The sequence below is a fragment of the Strongylocentrotus purpuratus genome, unplaced genomic scaffold, assembly GCF_000002235.5.
Source record: "Strongylocentrotus purpuratus isolate Spur 01 unplaced genomic scaffold, Spur_5.0 spur5_scaffold_7, whole genome shotgun sequence".
NCBI classification, from domain to species: domain Eukaryota; kingdom Metazoa; phylum Echinodermata; class Echinoidea; order Camarodonta; family Strongylocentrotidae; genus Strongylocentrotus; species Strongylocentrotus purpuratus.
Window position 1 is genome coordinate 36,805,392 of NW_022145613.1, and position 19,449 is coordinate 36,824,840.

Sequence of the window (19,449 nt, forward strand, 5' to 3'; positions counted from 1 at the left end):
TTGCTAAAAATTGATAGTGATTCACTAGTCTTGATATGTGCCTGTGTTTGGTATTTTAATACAAATTATTACATTGCACTTCATAGGATCTACTAAATGAAGGATGTTATTCAGAACACCATTATATAGCAAACATGCATCAATACTCGTGGTGAAGCTTGCTTCTCTTATTTACATGTAATCCAAGAACATTTTCTTAGCTAGTATTTACTCGTAAAGATGTGTAAAATATAGCCACTTTGGTTTCAATGTAGTAATTCATATTGCTTTCACTTCACTTGTGTTGCTTTCTAAGTCTTAAAATTGTTCTTATGTATATTTCAATAAAGAAAGGGAAAAGGGGAAAAAAGGGTTGTAGCAATGCTTACAAATTGTTTTAATTGCTGAAACATTTAGGTGATCATGCATATTGGGCGCCAGTATTTTGGTGAAGGGTGAAGTAAAAAAGATTTATTAATATTTTAAAAAAATTTAACAGAGGTATGAAACATGAAATTAACCATTAACTTTATGGAACAAAGGGAATGATGTATCCTATGTAAATGGATAATTGGGCAATGTAGGATATAGCACAGGAGATCATTTGTACTTGTGGTTACTGGTACATTTACATATTTGATAGATATATTTCTTTTAATCAGCTCTGCACTGTTCAAGGTGATTTCCAGTTAAGAACTATATCAACATGTGTCTGCTACCAGAAGAAATATACATGCACACATGAATATTAAATGTACAATACTATAGATTATGTTTTGATGTGTAACATTAGTTGTGTTTCTCACATTCAGTTTTGAATGTGATAACTTGTGGCACTCAAAGAGCAAAACAGCAGTTGAGTAATATTTGTGTTTGTAAATTTGTCATTATTCAATATTTTATTTAGTAGCATATAGCATTGCATCTTACCGGTATATAGAAATCAGAAGAAAAATCTAATCGAGTAACTCAGATATAAAAATATTTACCATATCATATCAATATTTAAATTTTTGAAGTTATATATTGTATATGATTTACAGAAGAAAATCAGTTGCTGCTGTTCACAATTTTCTGCAAATTTGGTAAAGTTTTGTATCACTTCACTTGTATGTAATTAAAAGGAATTCTCAACTTAAACTACACTGTGACATCTGATTTTTTACACAACCAAATGTGATGTTAATGTGTAAATAATAATAACACTTGATACAAAATGCACAAAATAAGTGTCCAGAGAGAGAGAAATAGGGGGGGGGGGGGGAGGATAGAGAGGGAGAGAAATAGTGGAGGGGGTGGGAAGTGAGATAAAGAGAGAGATTGAGGCGAGACAGAGACAGACGCAAGAGAGGCGAGACAGAAAGAGAGAGAGAGAGAGAGCGCCTTGAGCATGTTCATGTAAAGGCGCTATATAAATATTAATATGTATGTATGTATGTATGTACGAGACAGAGACAGACGCAAGAGAAAGAGGGAGAGGGAGAGAAAGGGGGGGGGGGGGGAGTAGGTGAGATAGAGAGTCTTAGAGAGAATAGAGCACATGAGACGGACAAGGTGAGAGTGAAAGAATACATGAGCATTAAGGAGAGAAAGATGGCTATACCTGTAATGTGTTCTCATCCCATTATTGATCGATACCCATGGTTACCCTGTCCACCTCTCCCTGCCTTCCTCTATATCTTTATTACTTTCCCTCCATCCATCCATCACATTTTCTCTCTCTATCTCCCAATCCACTTTCTTTCATTCTCAGTCCCACTTACTTAATCTCCCCCCCTCCCCCCCTCTCTCTCTTCCTGTCTCTCCCAACCCACTTATTTTCATTCTCAGTCCCACTAACTTAACCCCCCTCTCTCCCCTCCCCCCCTCTCTCTCTTCCTCTCTCTCCCAACCCACTTTCTTTCATTCTCAGTCCCACTTACTTAATCTCCCCCCCTCTCTCCCCCTCCCCCCCCCCTCTCTCTCTTCCTCTCTCTCCCAACCCACTTTCTTTCATTCTCAGTCCCACTAACTTAACCCCCCCTCTTTCCCCCTCCCCCTCCCCCTCTCTCTCTCTTCCTCTCTCTCCCAACCCACTTTCTTTCATTCTCAGTCCCACTAACTTAACCCCCCCCCCTCTTTCCCCCCCCCCCCCCCTCCCCCTCTCTCTCTCTTCCTCTCTCTCCCAACCCACTTTCTTTCATTCTCAGTCCCACTAACTTTTCTCTAAGAAAAACAAAATACTTAGTAACTGAAAATGAAATATTGATAAAAACTCATCAAATCTTGAGAGTTTTACAATACTACAGACATTAGAAAAGGGCTATGAACATGACAAACATTTAAACATCTGGTAAATGAAAACAGCATAGAGATTGTATGAAATAGTTTTCTACAAAATTTACTTTATATACCAAATTTAAGCACTTTCAGAAAATGAAATGACAAAGAATCACACTCTGCTTGCAACACAATAGACACAAATCATCTAAATCTTATATTTCCCATCATACTGATATTTTCTGAAGCCTGAAATTGCCATATATCCACTTGTACATGCTTCATTTCAAATGTAAAGATACCTCCAATTTCAAGCACATCTCCTTCATAAATATCTATTCAATATTCAAACAGTTATCAAATATATCATGCACCGAGAGGCTTTGGTAGAAATTATGAATTCTCTGAGGTTACTGGGGTAGCACTGCAGTAACTATGCTTGTCAATGAAGAGAATCTATAATTTTAACAGCCTAAAAAAAAGTGCATGATATATTCTAATTCATATCCTTCATTTAAAAATAAATAAATAAAGGTAAAAAACATTTATAAAGCTGAACAAATTCAGCAAATAACCAATTGTGTCAGGACTCATAATGACAAGAAATATAAGAAACTGTGTAAACTTTGGGGTCAAGTTCGCCGATGCTCGGTCACATAAGCACATTATTGGCTGACGTGCACTGATGTTTGCATGGGCTATGTGATGTCAAACAGGGTGTATCCAGGATATACCCTGATTGACGTCACACACCCATGTGTTTTCCATGGTGGAAATGTTTTTACATCACATGGAGCCATCCCAAACCATTCCTTGCACTGGAATTCTCTTAGGATATAATAACAAATATATACATGTAGTATTACTTAAGACAAATATATTTTTTGTAAAATAATTGTCAACAATCAGTGGCAAGACAATTCATAATCAAACAGCAGCAATGATAATCTAAAATGCATCTCTATTTTACATGTTAAAAATATAGTTTTACTGTACAAAGATTAAAATAATTCCTCCCTACCTGTATCAATTTAACACTTGGGTGGAAAATGGTTAACGTTGATTCATGTCTCAAAGGACACACACATGCCAACAAGGGCTTGAACTCATGACCTTACAATGTCCAGTCAAGAGTGTTTGAACATTAAACCACTGGCATATGACACCTCTATGTGAATGCATAACCACATGGTCTTTTGGAGTCCTCAAAGGTTTTATTTTCCCTCTATTAAATGGTGGCACATGCTGGGTAAATGTCTTGCTAAAGACAGTTTATGCTGTGTCTTGGACCAGTTGATTCAGAGTCTGGCAGTGACGTACACTGACATCTTTACAGTAAGATGAATATTTATATCTATATTTATACTGTAAATCTTTGATCACAATACATAATTTATCATATGAAATTGCATTTCAAAGTTCTCTGATATAATATTATATTAATACTATGCAGAAATAATGAGTTGTCTTAGATATATTTCATAATCTACATTCAATTAAAAGAAGTTATACTTCCATGAGTAGAATATATACTCATATAATTCACTAAACAAGCAGCAATAGGAATTTGCTTGAACAATAATACATGACTCTCCTTTAATTTGTAAAAATGGTACAAACAACCAGTAAGTAATTATATGAATAAAGTATGCAGGGCTGTTTGATTGCAGGGCTGTTTGATTGCAAGACACATATTTCAGCTGCAAACCCATTCCTTTCTAACTGCATTCTGGCAGTAACACTTAGCGATAACATTTTAAACTTATGATAATAATGATATATTGCATTCTATCATTTTCAAAAGATACACACATGCAACACTTGGTCAATGACTATGTAGAAAGACACTTCATAGTTCACAAAATAATTTTGGCCAAAGTCGTCATACATAATTTATCAGTATTTATCACAGATTTTCTTTCCCCAATATCCTCCTCTGTCAATCTAGCTATCTCTAGGTTTGAGGAGAGGATTATTAGTCACTTGCACGTTAGGTGTGATTTCTTCTTTTTTAAACAGTGGCCTAGAATAATTTTGTTTTTTGTTCAAGAGAAGGCTTCATATCAGATTTGAAGTCTTACAGAAATTTAAAATGCAATGTAAAGAAGGCAAGTAAAATACTTTTTCGCCTTTATGTACCGGTATATTATGTACGTATAAAGAGAGGTAATTAGCATGCTTCATACAAAATTAAACCATGCATTATATAACCACACTTTAACTATTTACTTTGGTCTAATTTCCTAGTTCATAACTTGCAATATTGTCCTTCAGGAGGTCGTCTGCCAGACGAATGTGTTCAATCGCAATCAGGGCTTTCTTCAATTTTGCATGTTCTTTGGACCTTTTAGTCCTGTTCCTCCAATCCCGAAGCATACTCAGTGTTCCCATGCATGTAACATCGTGGTATTTTTCGTTTATTTGTATGTATCGTTGTATTTCTGGAGGCTCAAAACCTAATTGCCCGCCTAGACTGTCGATGTCATCATTCTTATGAATCTGCTTTGCTATTGTCTTGAGAAAGTCGTCAAAAGCGTGCTCCCTGGTTTCAGTATGTCTATATTTATATGGAGGAAATGTGAAATGTTACTTTTTATCTCATAAGCTCAGTTGACCGATGCAACAAACACCCTAATTTCAACCAGTCCCGTTTTTATTCTTGAGTTACGAGAAACAAAAAAACCCATCAATTTAAGAAGGGGTATGAATAATACAGTTGTTGACTTATATATGTATATTTATTCATTTTCTTATAAATTAACATGCACACACACACACACAAACATATATTGAGGTTCTACTCACATTTCAGCAGTGGATGGTGATGGAGTGTCATGTTCTGTAAATAATAATATCGAAATAATTGTTTGGGTGACTGTGGCCGGCCGGGGTTCCCTTATGCTAGAATGCGAACGCGCACGTATGAAGTGATAAGAAGTGACCTATAGCTAAAAAGATATATATGTTTCTTAGAATTCTCGACAGGTGGAATTAAAATTTTAAATTATGATTTCTTACTGTCAAGTAAACTGTATAATGTACAAAAAATGTATTTCAAAAAGTCATGCAATAACACACACAATATATACATTTTATGACGAAATTGTGTTTCGTCTAAACTATAAGATGATGAAACCCACCATATCTATAGGCCACAAAATGAGAAACGAAACATGTATTGAAACAGGCTGCTAATAAAAATGACTATCTGTCACAAAAAGTAAGAGGGCTGCACCTATTTTATCTCCCTGCTATAACCTATGGTTCTAATTGCCACTTCCTCAAATCAAAAATTTGGACGACGTGATCCAATACGGTAACCATTTGGTCCATCATTATTTGGTCCATTTCCCATTCTGTCTGTAATAAAATGGTATGAACCACAAGTACTCCAACCATTAGTCCAAACACCTTTCGTCCGTAGTTTAGTTCATCTACAGGTTATATATCTGAATTTTGTCTATAAATTAATGTTGTCTTTACCGTATGGTCGAATGAAATATAAAGAGTAGAGGTGGCCTTCACTATGCTTTAGAGTTAAACCGTTGTCATGATAATATAAAACAAAAGTCAATAAATATAGGCCTACATTTACATCACTAAATAAAGTTCTGATGGTAAAGTCGTTTAACCTTCAAACTTTTAATTAGTGATGAACATGTAGGCCTATATTTATTGTTAAGTTAACTACTTCTAGTTATTTAAACATTGCGATCATTTAATCTCTGTTTTGAGTTTATGCACCACAGGCCGAATTGTACCATGCACATTACCTATATAATGTCATTTTGCCGCAATAGGTCCTTTGTGATACGCTATGAAATATTGATACTCAGGGATTAGACAAATTAAGCATCTCCATGAAATGTTTTACCTTGAAAACGTGTGTTGAATTTGATCGTCTGTGTAGAGGATTGAACCACTTCAAGTGTCACTAATGTCTCATCCCTCTCCTCGGTTAGATCGAGCGGAAAGTACCTTGTCACTTTACTTTTCAAGTTCAGATCACTGTGCTGAATAGTCTGAGGAAATTGCCCGATTATAGAATTAATTAGCATTAATGATTGTATGACGTCGATGTAGAGAGTAAACTGCTTAAGCTACAGTCCCATATACGTCCCGGACCGTCCCGGACCATCCCGGACCCCATCCGGGGTGATCCGGGATTCGGTCCGTGTTGACACCGTGTTGGCACCGGGGTGGTCCTGGATGGTCCTGGATGGTCCTGGATGGTCCTGGGCGGTCCGGGAGTCGACCCCGGATGTTTTTGACGGTCAAAAACTGCCGGGGTGGTCCGGGACGGTCCGGGACAATAGTTTGATCCGGGGTGATCCGTGTAGCCACCGTGCTGGGTCCGGGGTCATCCGTAGTGGCGCCGGGGCGGTCCGTGTTGATCCGTGGCAGTCCGGGAGTGAGTTATTGACCGCCCAGGACCATCCAGGACCATCCAGGACCACCCAGGACCATCCAGGACCACCCCGGTGCCAACACGGTGTCAACACGGACCGAATCCCGGATCACCCCGGATGGGGTCCGGGATGGTCCGGGACGGTCCGGGACGTATATGGGACTGTAGCTTAAAAGCATCACACTTTTTTGAACAAAACATCCCGGACCATCCCGGATCACCCCAGACCATGGTCCGGGATGGTCCGGAGTGGTCCGTGCTCGTCCGTGCTGGTCCGGCTTTATATGGGACTGGGGCTTTAGCAAAAATGAACAAAAATTGTCTGTATTTTCGAACTTTGTCCAATCAATATTCATCGTTTCGCATCTAATTTAGTAAATTCAATTTCGTCATCCACATACAATTGCATGAACCAATTTTGTCATTTTACAGTGAATTGAAGTGAAGAAATTTGTTACCAGTTCGCTTGCTACCCTATCTAGCCTGGGCTATTTTGAAACTAAACAGCCTGGGGGGGGGGGGGAGGGAGTTGGGGGGGGGGCTTCTAAGGCAAATGAAGTGGATAGATTTTGAAAAATTCACTCATTTGCATATTTATGGTAATTTATGCAAATAAGGTAATAACATTTGTTACCCATAAACCATTATTTCCCTCATATTTAAACAATAGTTTTCACTACATACATTCTTTAGACCAATTAGGATAATAATACCAAAACAAAAATTGGAAGAGCCAGGTTATTCATTATGCTATCTTTTGTTTTGATAATTTCTTATGTATTTCTTTTTTTTTCAACTTATGTATTTCATTGTTTTGTTTGTTTTATTTCATTTCTAATTATAATTCAACTATTTTGGACCCCAAAATAAACACCTTAACTATAAACAACACCAAATAACCAATGTTTTATCTTTTTTATGGAAAATTTTGATTTCCACATGTTTTGTACACAAATCACGAAAATAAGCGATTTTCGGGCTGACATGCAATGACAAAAGGTCACGACTTTGTATCAGAAGGTCTGAATTCCAAAAAAAAATATTTCAAAAGATGCGCAAGAGTCAAAAGAAAAAAGTCATAAAATTTAAGCGCAAGATTCTTTGTCGTTAAAAAATTATCACGAAAAATGTAGAGGGGGGGGGGGGGGTGTAATAAGGCATTCGGTACTGTCTAACATTTAATTCTCAAATACATGATATTATTATAAAATACTTAAGAAATGCTCGACTATTGTTATTATCATGACATTAAAATGCCTTTGTTTTTGTTTGATTTTTTTGTTAATAATTTGTATATTCCTAGACTCCAAGCAAGACAAGACTTGTCATGCTTGACACGTCTGAATATGGGCAATCAAGCTGATTCCTTTGTGTTAAATATATTGTGTAGCCTATGTGATCTTTTAATGGAATGGAAAATAAATACTACTACCGGTACTAATGTTCCTAGTACTTATACTACTACCGGTACTAATGTTCCTAGTACTTATACTACTACCGGTACTAATGTTCCTAGTACTTATACTACTACCGGTACTAATGTTCCTAGTACTTATACTACTACCGGTACTAATGTTCCTAGTACTTATACTACTACCCGTACTAATGTTCCTAGTACTTATACTACTACCGATACTAATGTTCCTAGTACTTATACTACTACCGGTACTAATGTTCCTAGTACTTATACTACTACCGGTACTAATGTTCCTAGTACTTATACTACTACCGGTACTAATGTTCCTAGTACTTATACTACTACCGGTACTAATGTTCCTAGTACTTATACTACTACCGGTACTAATGTTCCTAGTACTTATACTACTACCGGTACTAATGTTCCTAGTACTTATACTACTACCGATACTAATGTTCCTAGTACTTATACTACTACCGGTACTAATGTTCCTAGTACTTATACTACTACCGGTACTAATGTTCCTAGTACTTATACTACTACCGATACTAATGTTCCTAGTACTTATACTACTACCGGTACTAATGTTCCTAGTACTTATACTACTACAACTACTTGTCCTTTGGAATTTCTTGGCTTGAGATTTGACATGATCTATGCAGGACTGAATACAAGAAAAACAGTCCATACACAGTGCAAATTGACTTGATTAAATGCTTGCATATACTTTTTGTATCAACCTCAGTCAACAACTATAAGGAGGCATACAAATAGAATATGAAAATTGCCTGTCTTGTCCTAAAAAATAGTTAATTAGTGCATTATCTTGTCTGTCCGACGAATTTAAATGACAATTACAATCTTGGAATTGACACAATAACTTGTTCGATCTTTTCATTCTGCAGCAGACTATCAAGGGAAACAAAATCAAATGGAATCTGATGAAAATGAATGGACGAGTAAATGACTTAAAGATAAACTTTAGTACTGGTAATGCGATTGCATTGTGAAAGAAAAGGTGTGGAAAGGATCAGAAACAGTTGATCATGTAGCATGTAAGTATTGGTGTGCACTGCAAGGTTCTGAAGTCATCAAAATCATAATAAATTTGACCGAGTCTTGGTAAAGTAACAAGCACTGTACACCGAAAGCTATATGTGGGACAACACACATGGTGTCGGGGCTAGTACTACCTTGATTTCCTTGTCTTTCTATGCTCATTACTCAGCCAGTATACATTCTCTTCCAAAATTGTTTGACACATGTCATTTATTTGTAATCTTGAACATTCAGTGTAAGTTTCGTTTGATTCTGTGAGAATTAATTTTCTTTTTTTTTACCAGAACTGGAGTTTATCTTTAAATTAGATTTGACATGTGGACGATCCTAGATTGGAAGAAAAGTGTTAAAATAGACGGGAAGTTCTTAATTATGCTTCAACTATATTGTACTGACAAAAAACGAAATATGTAATTTGTAAGTTGCAATATACGTCTCTTTGTTCAAATTTAATTATATGGCCACACAAAAGTGTTTTAGTACATTCAAAGTGACGTATTTATTATAATCATTATATTAGTAGCAATATCATTAGCATATTATTATGTTCATCGCTCTTTTATTCGAGTGTATGTACGTGCTATCAAGGACAAGTCGGTGTTCATACTGGAAGAAAAAAATTATTTAAAGTTAAGATACGGTAGTGATGAACAAAAATATAATTCATTGCTCGGACTGTTAAAACTAAATTTTGAACTGTTCTTGTTTCCAAATAGCCCTTGTTTCAATTTATTTATAACCAAGTACATCAATTGTGAGAACAAAAGTACGCTTACATGTTCCTCTGATTTGGGACTCTTCTCACCCAGAAGGCAAGTGACTGTTAGTGTTCTCCTCCCAAATACAACTTCATCGTCATCACCCTTCACAGGTTGGAAATTGGGGTTCTTTAATGCATGGACATCGTTCTGAAAAATTAATGGTACAAAAAGGATTCTGATAAAGTTATCTGAAAGTTATAAAGTAGCTAGAAATTATATGTACACTTGTTTTGTATACCGGTACACCTACGTTCGAATTTATGATTTAAAGTACGCGCTTGAATCGTTCTAAGAAATAAGCTGTGCTTTCAATTTATTTAACCGTAGATCAGTGAAAATAGGCTTTATCTGTCAGGAAATTGGAAAACTAAAATAAAAAAGGCATCGATTGAGAGAAACAGCCAAAATAATAGAGGGTACAGGGCCTTCTTTTACGAGATGTCACAGATATGTCTAAAAGTATGTTTTCGGCATCGGGATATTCATTTGTTTAATTAATATTATGAAAGTTGAAAAGTTACATGTTATAGTCTAAAAAGCAAAACAGTTATCGAGATGTTTACTAGAACATGCTTGATAAATATTTACGACAAAAACTACAAGAGCAAAGAAAAACGAACCAGAAGGCGCTGAAGGAGATTAAAGTTTTGTTTTAACATACAAGTATTTATATTTAGTGATAAATTTGCTTCATATTTTAAATATGACAAGGCTCGAAAACTTTTCATGGATTTTGATGCGACAGAACATTTTAATGGGATTGTATCACATCCTCACAATCGACGCCATGATAAACTAGAAGGACCTTTCTGGCATAGAGCCATTTTACAAACCAAAACAGAAGCAATTTTTTTAAATTCAAGTTTGATTGTAATCCATTAACAGGTTCTCAGGATATTGTGATTACAAGCTATTTTTCATATACATGTATGACCCTTTGATATTTAACCTCATGACCCTAAAATCTAATCAGTTCATTGGCTCTGCAAGATACATACATGTCCTGAGTTTGATAGTAATCCTTCCGCCAGTTCTAATGAGAATGCGTTCACAAGCTATTCTTGCATTCATAATGAGCCCTATGACCTTTGACCTCATGACCCCAAAATCTACTCAGTTCATTGGCTCTGCATGATAAATAGAGTTTGATGGTAATCCGTCCATCGGTTCTAATGATAATGCATACATCATGAGCCCCATGACCTTTGACCATTGATCTCATGACCCCAAAATCCAATGAGTTCATTGGTTCTGCAAGATACATACATACATTACCTAAGTTTGGCAGGAATCCATCGATCAGTTCTTGAGATTCCCAGATCACAAGCTATTTTTGCATACATAATGAGCCCTGTGACCTTTAACCTCGTGACCCCAAAATCTAATCAGTTCATTAGCTTTGCAAGATACATACATCACCCAAGTTTGGCAGGAATCCATCAATCGGTTCTTGAGATAACGCAATCACGAGAACGGGATGTACGGACAGACAACCCGAAAACATAATGGCCCGAATTCACAAAGGAGGTTTGTCGACGAACCTAGGTTTGTACAAACGCGTTGAAACGCATCATATGACGCACATAAACCTAGGTTTGTCAACAAACCTTCTTTGTGAATTCGGGCCAATGCCTCTGGATACTTCGTAACAGCTAGAGGCATAACAAAGCCCTTCTGCAGTGATCAGTCTTAAATATGCCCCCAGCAATTTTGTTAATGTCTGTTTACCCATTCTTGGTCATGTACATCTAGCTTCTTGATGAATCGAACCTCTAGTATTGGTTTTCTAGAGGGAGGCAGGAGTCTGGGAAGAAACGACATGCACGACAGTAATATGCCCTTCAGAAATACCCAGTCCCAAATGAAGGCAATGAATCCTCCAGAAAAATGGCTGACTGAGACCTCTAGCCACCGTTTCTGTACTAAACAAGTAAAGTTGGAGGAATCTGGAAGCCGTTTAGGTGTACCTTTAAAATAAAACAAAACAAATTCAATTCAATTAAAAACGACGGGAAACAAGTTAATTATAGGGAATTTTCCTAGCTCATTAGGCTTAACATATAATTATGCATCATATTTTTGCGACTTGAATATGATTCAAAAAGGAAAAAAAAAAAAAAATATATATATAATTTTGTTTTTAATATGCTACAAAAGGAAGTTTTGGCGATCATGAAACTAGACATTGTAAAATATTAATAATAATAATAGTTAATTTATATATAGCGATTAATACACATGTCTCTAAGCGCTTTACAAATATACTTTAACCCCGGACATTGGATTTAGTGCTTGCCCACACACAATTATCAGGAAATATTTTAAGAAAAAATATGTGTACATTGGCCTTAATCTGCTAATGGAAGAAATAAACTAGATGGACCTTTTGTCTTTGCATGTCAGCCCTAAAATCGCTCATTTGTGTACAAAACGTATGGTAATCTCATTTTTCCAGTTAATAGTTTCCAGTTTTTATTTTTGGGGTCAAAATAGATGAATTATAGTTAGAAATGAAATAAAACAACAAAAACAATAAAATACACTAAAAAAACAACTAAGAAATACATAAGATGTTATCAAAGCAATAGATAACAAAGAATAAGATAACCTGGCTCTTCCAATTTTTGTTTTTGTATTATCCCAAATGGTCTAAAGAATATTTATAGTGAAAACTAATGTTTAAATATTAAAAAATATATGATTTATGGGTAAAAATGTGAATGTTATTACTTTATTTGCATAAATTACCATAAATATACAAATGAGTGAAATTAAAAAAAATAAATAATGAAATTACCATAATATTCTAAAAACTTCACTTGGCATGCATGTACATTTTCGAAGCGATCGGCTGTTTCACGGCTGAGATCATAGGGGGAGGACTTAGAAACCCCCCCCCCTCCAAGTCTATGCAGTTTCAAAATAACCCAGGCTAGATAGGGTTAATCTACCAAGGAAGCCAATAAGTTTACTAACTTTCTGACACATTATATTTATAGATTGATACTGAGGTATTTTGTACTCTCAACCTTCAAAATATTTTTATCTCTTATTTTCACATTAAGTACATTACACTTTGATGACATATGAGGGGTGCCTATGAGCATGGCAACATTTTTGGTATAATTAATTAATAACTTATTGCGAGACATTCGTTTATCGAGATATTGCATTTCATCATTCAAGACAGATTCAGAAACAGTGGGACATTTGTTAAGTCTGCAGTGCGAATGACGGCCGCAGATAATCTCTATTTGCAGAGGCGTGTCCCCCAAATCACAAACAAAACATGAAAGAAAATCTTAGAATACAATATTATCATTTCATAAATGTGTTGCTTCACTGCGAATCGGGCTCAAGGCCTATGCCAATGTGGGGGTAAAGCCAGAAATTATATGGCAGTTCACAAACTATTACATGATTTTTTTTTAAACACATAACCCGAACATGTTTTCACTTGCGGAAAGGCTGAAAACGTGATTCCATTACCTGACTGGTTCCAGGAATACAGTACGGTTTGTACTGTGTTAGGAGTAGTGACTAATGCACAGTGAGGTATTATCAGCTTTGCCGGTTTCTTAAAGCGTAGCCCGGACGGGTAACACTGGAAGCCATGGCTGACTAGAAGCTCGTCCTCTTTAAGTGTGAGGCCATTTGGAATCTCCGTCAGTACCCTAAGGCCGATTTTCTCATCTGTCTCAAGGGCACCAGGTGGAATGTGGAGAGTAAACCCATGGGATTTGGTAGACAGTTTTCCTCCAAGGGCTCCAAAATGTCCAGTTGCAGAGCTACCTTCTGGTAATAGAGGTGCAAATATGTGTATTAACAGCATACTGTTCATTACATATAAATATCATAAGCTCTGACGTCACAAGCAAGAATTTCCGGCTTGAGATACAGTACATGTACAAATTAGCATACAAATGAGCATGCATATACATGTATACTTCTACTTCTTTTCTGCTACTTGTCAAAGCCTGTTCAGCATCTAGACAAGGGTATAGTCACACTTCCCAGACTCACTTCAAACTTTCTTGTTGAATGCTATTTTAGTTGTATTTGCGAAAATAACAACGTCGGTAAGATAGAGTGAGGGAACAAGTTAATTAACAATTTCATGTGTAAAGATAATAGGTTGTAACTACTAAATTATTGTGACGTTTATATATTTATGTTTTTTTTACCGTTGATCTGACGCCGGGCCGGAGATTCGTGCCTGTGACCTTAAATATTATACAAATAATGAATGGTTATGCACTATTAAACGAATAAAAAACATTCATTATTTGTTTTATACAACATCGAAGAAGATCTAATAGAACGTTAATCAAAAAATTATGCTTTACTCCTTATATTAAAGATAAATTAAGCCTTCTCGATTACATTCAGATTGCCTTCGCGTCAGATACACGCAGGGATACGCGCACGGCAGAGAGTACGCAGTCTGCATATAATTAAAAATGCACGCCCGTGCAATATGCCATCTATTGAATATCATGTGACCAACAATCCTCCAATCAAATGACAAGGATCCATGTAGGTGTTGTATAAAACAAAATAACATAAACAGACAAATTCTTAATTTGGAGATATAATGTGTTTTCTTGCAGATAAATATTCACCTGCTTCAGATACATAAACGTATCTCACCTGTGGCATGGTCTGTTGACTCTACACCGTTTGTTCCATCACTTTGTGCCTTTTCTGGAAGATTGTCATAATTGTTCTTCTCGGCCTCCGTAGTTGCTCTGTTGTAAACAAACATCAAGAAACAAAAACCTATTATACAAACAAAGAAAACCTTATTTGATTTTTGACGGAGTCGATTTAGGATTTGTATTTAGAGTATGAAGATGGCATTTTCAAGGCCAAGGGGGGCGTTTCATCAACATTTGTCCGCCGACTACTGTCAGCGCTGACTAAATTTGACCAATCAGAGACCTGGAAAATAGGTCGGTGACAGTAAAATTTTCGGTACAAACCACATGAAACGCCACCCAGGTTATATGCCGCGCATCTACCGCCTGAACAATTACACCGGAACTACAAGGTTAATGTATTAAAATACTAATACTGTAATACCTCGGCATTTTCACATCTGACATTTTTAGCTCTCACAGTTTTAACACCGAACCCCCACCCCGAGAATTGGCAATTGAAGGTAATAAGCCAGTTCGTAATTGCATACAAATTCGGGAACAACCTTTTCCAAAGGTCACTTGAACTCAAAGAGAGCTGAGAGATGAACTGTGATTTGTTTGTGTGCTGGCCTTTCCGTTGTGAATGATCACTTTACTTGGAATCTGAAGATCGGTAAAGTATTATCGGCATTAGGGAGTTTTTGCAAGCTCAACGCGGACAGAGAATCTGTGATTCGTGTGCAAAATCGAGAAGCTACTATAGTAACAGCGGGGTGACCGTTGTGGTACTGCAATCCAGAACAGGTTTTGGCCAAATCTACCGGCGTTCTCAATGACGCCCCAAGTGAATCAAATGCCTCGATACAAACTATTTCATTCACCTGATAAGAATAATAGTATTTCAATAGACAGAATACAAACTAAAGAGGCTATATTGTGGTGCCACTCTTCAAGAAAGGGAGGAAAAACGATCCGACAAACTATCGACCAGTCAGTCTGACATCGATTGTGTGCAAGATCATGGAGAGGATTGTGAGAAAGGCACTGATTGAGCATCTAGAGAGCAGGTCCTGCGCTACCCAACTTCTTGAGGTTCTTGAAGAATGGACAGCAAAAATTGATAACGGCCATAGTATCGACTGCATCTATTTAGATTACAGGAAGATATTTGACACTGTCCCTCACAAACGTCTCCTTGTTAAGCTACAAGCCAATGGTATTTCAGGACATATCCATGACTGGATAAAAGGGTACTTGACAGGACGATCACAGAGAGTATCAGACAGTTAATGGTAAACAATCACCATCGTGCCCAACATCCAGCGGAATTCCGCAAGGAAGTGTTCTCGGCCCTGTCCTATTTCTCTGTTTCATTGACGATTTGCCTGAGAATTAAATTATTTGCAGACGATACAAAAATCTATAGTGTTGTGGACAACAGAAGTGATGCTGAAAACCTTCAACAGGATATTCAAGCTGTTTCGAGATGGGCTGAGAAATGGCAATTACAATTCAATGTCAGTACACCATAGCAAATACTGGATAAATTAGCAATATACCTGTATCCGACTGTGAGAAGGACCTTGGAGTAACTTTTGACTCTGCACTATCATTCTCAGATCATGTGGCAGATGTAGCAAGAAGAGCCAACATCAAGTTGGGTATTATAAAGAGATCCTTTTCAAATATGAATGAAAAAGGATGGATTATGCTTTACAAGACCATTATCCGGCCTACTCTTGAATATTGCAACTCGGGGTGCAGCAAAGAGCTACCCATCAACTCGCACATCTTCGTCACCTAAAATACCATGAGAGATTGAAAGCCCTTGGGTTAGAGACACTCATTTACCGAAGACAGAGAGCTGAACTGATTCAAATCTTTAAGATTATGAAAGGAATTGACCGGGTGGATATCAATACATTTTTTCAACTAGTCCATTAATCCAGAACCAGAGGCCACAGTATGAAAGTAAGGAAGCCAAAGTGTAAATCTGTGCTTCTTCAAAATTACTTCTCTGTGCGAAGTTGCAACAACTGGAATTCCTTACCAGACTCAGCAGTCAGAGCAACAAGTGTAAATCAGTTCAAATCCATCCATCCATATATGACAAAATAAATTGCCCAAAATGGAGCAATTCTGCTTTGATTTTGTGCAAGTTGAATACACACTCATAGTAATGAGTCGTTGAGATATAATTCACCAGCTAATACAAGTTTCTCTTTTTGTATTTTCCATATGTGATAACTTTTATATAGGTTCAAGTCCCGCTGGTTCCAAGATTTTCTCTGACTTTTTTTCAATTACAGATCGATCAATCTTATTTACTTCGTGCAAGCCACAAACACGTTTAGAAATCTCTCCCAGGAAACATTACATTTATAACAAATATTTAAAAAATACACATCTAGTAGGAGTCATTTATAAACCCCCTTAATTCCAGAAAGGAGTGGGTTGCATGGTGATAAAGGTAGTGAAGTAAGACGTGACTTACTGTGAGTCTGAGGAAGCAGGCTGCCCAATTTGGCCAGGAGTTGATGAAGGCTGCACATGTTGGACAGGATATGGGGAAGGCTGCACATGTTGGACAGGAGATAATTCCTTATGTTATCTATTGTTTTATTGCATTTCTAAGTATAATTCAACAGATGTGCAAGACTCGAAAGAAAAAAGTCTTTAAATTTCAGCGCGAGATTCTTTTGCGTTAAAAAATTATCGCCAAAATTGTGGGGGGGGGGGCTTTAGAAGCCCCCCCCCCCCCCAGGCTAGATAGGGTTAAATGCTAGCCCTCCTTCAGCACCCAACCCCTCACAATCACTGTCACTGGCTGTGTCCATTTTCCTCGGAGATTCTCAATATCTGATACATTTTCTGATTACATCTGGTACTATCGCAGATCTATTTCAATCAACAAAAAAGAAATCATAGTTTCGTACTCGTGGTGTATCACTATTAATTGTCATGGATGATCAGCAGCTATATGCATTTGAACCGGTGTATATGGTTCAGGAAATGAGAATAGCTCTATGTAAGCCTTGCGAATTGCACGCATATCCTCCCGTAGTCAACTTCGTCAATTTGGTCACTGAGTACAGCGCAAATACATCATAATGGCAGCTTCCTTCTGAACTTATAACAGATGATAACAGTCTTCTTATTTTGGTAACTTTAGTGAATATACATATCCTACGAACCTGATTGTTGTATGAAAATACGTGAGTTTAAATACAATAAAGGGTTTCATTCTCCTTTTTAACTAATTAATCCGCCTCAGACTAGAATTTCTAGATAGACGGTGCTATAGAAATGCCTATAATCACAGGCGGACCTCCCGGGGGGCAGGGGGGCACAGTGCCCCAACTTTTTCAAGCACCCGAAAAGTGCCCCTTTAACTTTGTAAGAAGTGCCTCTTTTTACCTAGGAATAGTGCCCCTTTTACTTTGACAAGTGCCCTTATTACTTTGTAAAAATGCCTCTTCCCCTTTTCAACTCTGATAAGTGCCCCTTTTATTTGGACAGGTGCCCCTTTTCCGTGGACAAGTTCCCTTATTCCATTGCAATAAGTGTCCATTTTCCATTCTCATAAGTGCCCTTTTTAATCTCTAGTAAGTGCCCCTTTTCAGGTACGAGAAATGCCTCTTTTAACTTTTGATTAGTGCCCCCTTCACTTCTAATAATTGCCCTATTCAAATCTGAGAGGTGCCTCTTTTACTTTGACAAGTGCCCCTTTTCCTTTGTAATAAGTGCCCATTCCTATTTTAATAACTACCCCCATTTTAACTCGGATAAGCGCACCTTATATTTTCACATGTGCCCCTTTTCCTTCCTAATGATAAGTGCCCCATTAAAAAAAGAGCCCCTTCCCCTTCTCATAAGTGCCCCTTCTCTGGTAAATCATCCTTTTCAGGTACGAGAAGTTACTCCTTTTCAGGTACGAGAAGTTACTCCTTTTCAATTCAGATAAGTTCCCCCTTAACCTCCGACAAATGCCCCTTTAAAATCTGATCGGTGCCCATTTTTTCAACTAATCCCATTTTCCTTTATTATATGTGCCCCTTTTTCATTCACATAAGTGCCCCTTTTCATATCTGGTCATTGCCTCTTTTTATCTCTGATAATTTCCCTTTTAACAATGATACGTGCCCCTTTTCCTTTCTAATAAGGGACCTATCCTCTTTTCATAAATGCCCCCTTTCACCTCCTATAAATCCCCCTATCAAAATCTGATGGGGGCCCCTTTTCCATCGACAAATGCCCGTTTCCTATTCTCATGACTTACTTTTTTCATCCCTGGTGAGTGCCTCTTTTTGAGGGTGTAAGAAGTACCCCATTTTCACCTCTGATAATTACTCTTTGTACTTTGACACATGCTCCTTTCCTTTTTGATAAGTGTGTCTTCTTTTCCTCTGATCATTAAACGTGCCCCAAATTTCAAGCGACCAAGAGCAGTTTCGCCCAAAGCTCACTCGCAACGCTCACACGCATCTTTAGATGATATACTTATGTTACTTATCAAAGGTCTTTTCAGTCTTCCGTTATGAGAATGTGCTTAAAACCCCATCAGGATTCGTTTTTTTCCTCTTTATAAGATGTAATTTTTCGCACTGCGATCTCACAAACATTAAAAATTTTCCTTGATCGCTTCGCTCGCTCGCAAATAATTTTTCAGACCATCACACCCAACTGCAAAGCATGATGCTTAATCCTATGTTCACTGGGGGGGGGGTCAACTTGACCCCCCCCCCCCTGTAGTAATTTCGCTACTCCGAAACCGCGGCAGATATAAAATTTTCCTTTCATGACTTTTTCCTTTCGAGTCTTACGCATCTTTTAAAACAATTTTTTTCGAAAATCGGACGTATCGTTACAAAGTCGTGTGACCTTTTGTCTTTGCATGGCAGCCCGAAAAATCGCTCATTTTTGTGA